Source organism: Arachis hypogaea, chromosome 11 (assembly GCF_003086295.3).
Source record: "Arachis hypogaea cultivar Tifrunner chromosome 11, arahy.Tifrunner.gnm2.J5K5, whole genome shotgun sequence".
In the NCBI taxonomy this organism is placed as follows: Eukaryota; Viridiplantae; Streptophyta; class Magnoliopsida; order Fabales; family Fabaceae; genus Arachis; species Arachis hypogaea.
Window position 1 is genome coordinate 120,253,771 of NC_092046.1, and position 5,834 is coordinate 120,259,604.

Sequence of the window (5,834 nt, forward strand, 5' to 3'; positions counted from 1 at the left end):
TTCAAAACTACCTAACTAACTCCCTCTCTCTCTAATTTTCGAAAATATCTTCCCTCTTTTTCAAAATTTCTTTTAATTAACTAATTATTTTAATTTTTGATTTTAATTTTCGAAAAATTACTAACCTTTTTCAAAAACTATTTTCGAAAATCACTAACTCTTTTTCAAAAATTATTTTCGAAAATTCTCTCTCTCTCTTATCTCCTTCTATTTATTTATTCATCTACTAACACTTCATCTCACCCAAATTCGAACCCCCTCTTCCATCTGTTTTCGAATTTTTTTCTTCTTCTTTTCTTCTATTTACATAGGGACCTCTATACTGTGGTAAAAAGGACCCCTATTATTATTATTTTTCTGTCCCTCTTTTTCATATGAGCAGGAGCAAGGACAAGAACATTCTTGTTGAAGCAGATCCAGAACCTGAAAGGACTCTGAAGAGGAAACTAAGAGAAGCTAAATTACAACAATCCAGCAAGCACCTTTCAGAAATTTTCGAACAAGAAGAGGAGATGGCAGCCGAAAATAATAATAATGCAAGGAGGATGCTTGGTGACTTTACTGCACCTAATTCCAATTTACATGGAAGAAGCATCTCCATCCCCATTATTGGAGTAAACAATTTTGAGCTGAAACCTCAATTAGTTTCTCTGATGCAGCAAAACTGCAAGTTTCATGGACTTCCATCTGAAGACCCTTTTCAGTTCTTAACTGAATTTTTGCAGATCTGTAATACTGTTAAGACTAATAGAGTAGATCCTGAAGTCTACAGGCTCATGCTTTTCCCTTTTGCTGTAAGAGACAGAGCTAGAATATGGTTGGACTCTCAACCTAAGGATAGCCTGAACTCTTGGGATAAGTTGGTCAAGGCTTTCTTAGCCAAGTTCTTTCCTCCTCAAAAGCTGAGTAAGCTTAGAGTGGATGTTCAAACCTTCAGACAGAAAGAAGGTAAATCCCTCTATGAAGCTTGGGAGAGATACAAAGAACTGACCAAAAAGTGTCCTTCTGACATGCTTTCAGAATGGACCATCCTGGATATATTGATGGTCTTTCTGAATTGGCTAAAATGTCATTGGATACTTCTGCAGGTGGATCCATTCACCTAAAGAAAACTCCTGCAGAAGCTCAAGAACTCATTGACATGGTTGCTAATAACCAGTTCATGTACACTTCTGAGAGGAATCCTGTGAGTAATGGGACGCCTATGAAGAAGGGAGTTCTTGAAATTGATACTCTGAATGCCATACTGGCTCAGAATAAAATATTGACTCAGCAAGTCAATATGATTTCTCAAAGTCTGAATGGAATGCAAGCTGCATCCAACAGTACTCAAGAGGCATCTTCTGAAGAGGAAGCTTATGATCCTGAAAACCCTGCAATAGCAGACGTGAATTACATGGGTGAACCTTATGGAAACACCTATAACCCCTCATGGAGAAATCACCCAAATCTCTCATGGAAGGATCAACAAAAGCCTCAACAAGGCTTTAATAATGGTGGAAGAAATAGGTTTAACAATAGTAAACCTTTTCCATCATCCACTCAGCAACAGACAGAGAACTCTGAACAAAATACCTCTAATTTAGCAAACTTAGTCTCTGATCTATCTAAGGCCACTGTAAGTTTCATGAATGAAACAAGGTCCTCCATTAGAAATTTGGAAGCACAAGTGGGCTAGCTGAGTAAAAGGATCACTGAAATCCCTCCTAGTACTCTCCCAAGCAATACAGAAGAAAATCCAAAAGGAGAGTGCAAGGCCATTGAATTAATTACCATGGCCGAACCTATAAGGGAGGTTGAGGACGTGAATCCCAGTGAGGAAGACCTCCTAGGACGTTCAGTGATCAATGAGGAGTTTCCCTCTGAGGAACCAAAGGAATCTGAGACTCATCTAGAGACCATAGAGATTCCATTGAACCTCCTTATGCCCTTCATGAGCTCTGACGAGTATTCATCTTCTGAAGAGAATGAGGATGTTACTGAAGAGAAAGTTACCAAGTACCTTGGTGCAATCATGAAGCTGAATACCAAATTATTTGGTATTGAGATTTGAGAAGATGAACCTCCCTTGTTCACCAATGAACTAAGTGATCTGGATCAACTGACATTGCCTCAGAAGAAACAGGATCCTGAAAGTTTGTAATACCTTGTACCATAGGCACCATGATCTTTGAAAAGGCTCTGAGTGACCTTGGTTCAGGGATAAACCTCATGCCCCTCTCTATAATAGAGAAACTGGGAATCTTTGGGGTGCAAGCTACTAAAATCTCATTAGAGATGGCAGACAATTCAAGAAAACAAGCTTATGGACAAGTAGAGGACGTGTTAGTAACAGTTGAAGGCCTTTACATCCCTGCTGATTTCATAATCCTAGATACTGGGAAGGATGAGTATGAATCCATCATCCTTGGAAGACCTTCCTAGCCACAGCAAGAGCTGTGATTGATGTTGACAGAGGTGAATTAGTCCTTCAATTGAATGAGGACTTCCTTGTGTTTAAAACTCAAGGTCATCCTTCTGTAAACATGGAAAAGAGACACAGTAAGCTTCTCCCACTACAGAGTCAACCAGAGCCCCCACAGTCAAACTCTAAGTTTGGTGTTGGGAAGTCTCAACAATGCTCTGAACATCTGTGAGGCTCCATGAGAGCCCACTGTCAAGATATTTATATTAAAGAAGCGCTTGTTGGGAGGCAACCCAATTTTTATTTAATTATATTTTTATTAGTTATATGTCTTTATAGGTACATGATCATGTGGAGTCACAAAAAAAATAAAAAAATTGAGAACGAAATCAAAAACAGCAGAAGAAAAATCACACCCTGGAGGAGGATCTCACTGGCATTTAAACGCCAGTAAGAAGCATCTGGCTGGCGTTCAACACCAGAACAGAGCATGGTTCTGGCACTGAACGCCCAAAATGGGCAGCATCTGGGCGTTTGAACGCCATAATTGCACCCTGGAGAAGAGCTGGCGCTGAACGCCCAGAACAAGCATGGTTCTGGCGTTCAACGCCAGAAATGAGCAACAAATGGGCATTCAACGCCCAGAACAAGCACCAATCTGGCGCTGAACGCCCAGAGTTGTGTGCAAGGGTATATTGCATGCCTAATTTGGTGCAAGGTTGTAAATCCTTGAACACCTCAGGATCTGTGGACCCCACAGGATCACCTCAGGATCTGTGGATCCCACAGGATCCCCACCTACCTCTACTCACTCTCTTCTCTCTTCTCAATCATCTTCTCTTCCCAATAAACACTCTTCCCCAAAACCCTTCACCTATCACCTCAATCCCTCTTACCTATTACCCCTTCACCACTCACATCCATCCACTCTTCCCCATAAACCTACCTCATAAACTCCACCTACCTTCAAAATTCAAAATCAATTTTCCACCCAACCCACCCTAAATGGCCGAACCTAACACCCTCTCTCCCCACTATATAAATCCCTCCATTCTTCTTCATTTTCACACAACATAACCCTCTCTTCCCCTTCTTGGCCAAAACACATCTCTCTCTCCCTCTTCTCCATTTCTTCTTCTTCTTCATCTATTCTTTCTTCTCTTGCTCGAGGGCGGGCAATATTCTAAGTTTGGTGTGGTAAAAGCATAAGCTTTTTGTTTTTCCATTACCATTGATGGCACCCAAGACCGGAGAATCCTCTAGAAAAGGAAAAGGGAAGACAAAAGCTCCCACCTCCAAGTCATGGTTGTAAATCCTTGAACACCTCAGGATCTGTGGACCCCACAGGATCACCTCAGGATCTGTGGATCCCACAGGATCCCCACCTACCTCTACTCACTCTCTTCTCTCTTCTCAATCATCCTCTCTTCCCAATAAACACTCTTCCCCAAAACCCTTCACCTATCACCTCAATCCCTCTTACCTATTACCCCTTCACCACTCACATCCATCCACTCTTCCCCATAAACCTACCTCATAAACTCCACCTACCTTCAAAATTCAAAATCAATTTTCCACCCAACCCACCCTAAATGGCCGAACCTAACACCCTCTCTCCCCACTATATAAATCCCTCCATTCTTCTTCATTTTCACACAACATAACCCTCTCTTCCCCTTCTTGGCCGAAACACATCTCTCTCTCCCTCTTCTCCATTTCTTCTTCTTCTTCATCTATTCTTTCTTCTCTTGCTCGAGGGCGGGCAATATTCTAAGTTTGGTGTGGTAAAAGCATAAGCTTTTTGTTTTTCCATTACCATTGATGGCACCCAAGATCGGAGAATCCTCTAGAAAAGGAAAAGGGAAGACAAAAGCTCCCACCTCCAAGTCATGGGAGATGGAAAGATTCATCTCCAAAGCTCATCAAGACCACTTCTATGATGTTGTGGCCAAGAAGAAGGTGATCCCCAAGGTCCCTTTCAAACTCAAGAGAAATGAGTATTCGGAGATCCGACATGAAATCCAAAGAAGAGGTTGGGAAGTTCTAACAAACCCCATCCAACAAGTCGGCATCCTAATGGTTCAAGAGTTCTATGCCAATGCATGGATCACTAGGAACCATGATCAAAGTAAGAACCCGAACCCAAAGAATTATCTCACCATGGTTCGGGGGAAATACTTAGATTTTAGTCTGGAAAATGTGAGGTTGGCGTTCAACTTGCCTATGATGCAAGGAGATGTACGCCCCTACACTAGAAGGGTCAACTTTAATCAAAGGTTGGACCAAGTCCTCATGGACATATGTGTGGAAGGAGCTCAATGGAAGATTGACTCCAAAGGCAAGCCGGTTCAACTAAGAAGACTGGACCTCAAGTCTGTAGCTAGAGGATGGTTGGAGTTCATCCAACGCTCCATCATCCCTACTAGCAACCGATCTGAAGTTACTGTGGATCGGGCCATCGTGATCCATAGCATCATGATTGGAGAGGAAGTAGAAGTTCATGAAGTCATCTCCCTTGAACTCTACAAAATAGCCGAAAAGCCCTCTCTTGGGGCAAGGCTAGCTTTTCCTCATCTTATTTGCCATCTATGTTACTCAGCTGGAGCTTTCATAGAAGGAGACATTCCCATTGAGGAAGAGAAGTCCATCACTAAGAAAAGGATGGAGCAAACAAGAGAGCACATTCATGGATCTCAACAGGCACATGAAGAAGCTCATCATCAAGAAATCCCTGAAATACCTCAAGGGATGCATTTTCCTCCACAAAACTATTGGGAGCAAATCAACACCTCCCTAGGAGAATTAAGTTCCAACATAGGACAATTAAGGGTGGAACATCAAGAGTACTCCATCATCCTTCATGAAATTAGAGAAGATCAAAAAGCAATGAGGGAGGAGCAACAAAGACAAGGAAGAGACATAGAAGAGCTCAAGGACATCATTGGTTCCTCAAGAAGGAAATGCCACCATCTATGTTCTTAAATTCTCTGTTTTTCGTTTTCTCTATGTTAAGTGCTTATCTATGTTTGTGTCTTATTACATGATCATTAGTATTTAGTAACTTTGCCTTAAAGTTATGAATGTCTTATGAATCCATCACCTCTCTTAAATAAAAACTGTTTTAATTCAAAAGAACAAGAAGTACATGAGTTTTGAATTTATCCTTGAACTTAGTTTAATTATATTGATGTGGTGACAATACTTTTTGTTTTCTGAATGAATGCTTGAACTTAGTTTAATTATCTTTTGAAGTTGTTGTTTAAGAATGTTAAATATGTTGGCTCTTGAAAGAATGATGACAAGGAGACATGTTATTTGATAATCTGAAAAATCATAAAAATGATTCTTGAAGCAAGAAAAAGCAGCAAAGAACAAAGCTTGCAGAAAAAAAAATATATAGGCGAAAAAAAAATAAAAAAGAAAAAGCAAG

General features: G+C 40.8%; 1 non-coding gene across 1 annotated transcript; it reads right to left on the reverse strand.

Moving 5' to 3' along the window:
* Positions 1-908: 908 nt before the first annotated feature.
* LOC112724703 (small nucleolar RNA R71) lies at positions 909-1,016 on the reverse strand. Its single transcript, XR_003163853.1, has one exon. It is a non-coding gene; the product is annotated as a small nucleolar RNA R71 (small nucleolar RNA).
* Positions 1,017-5,834: the final 4,818 nt, after the last annotated feature.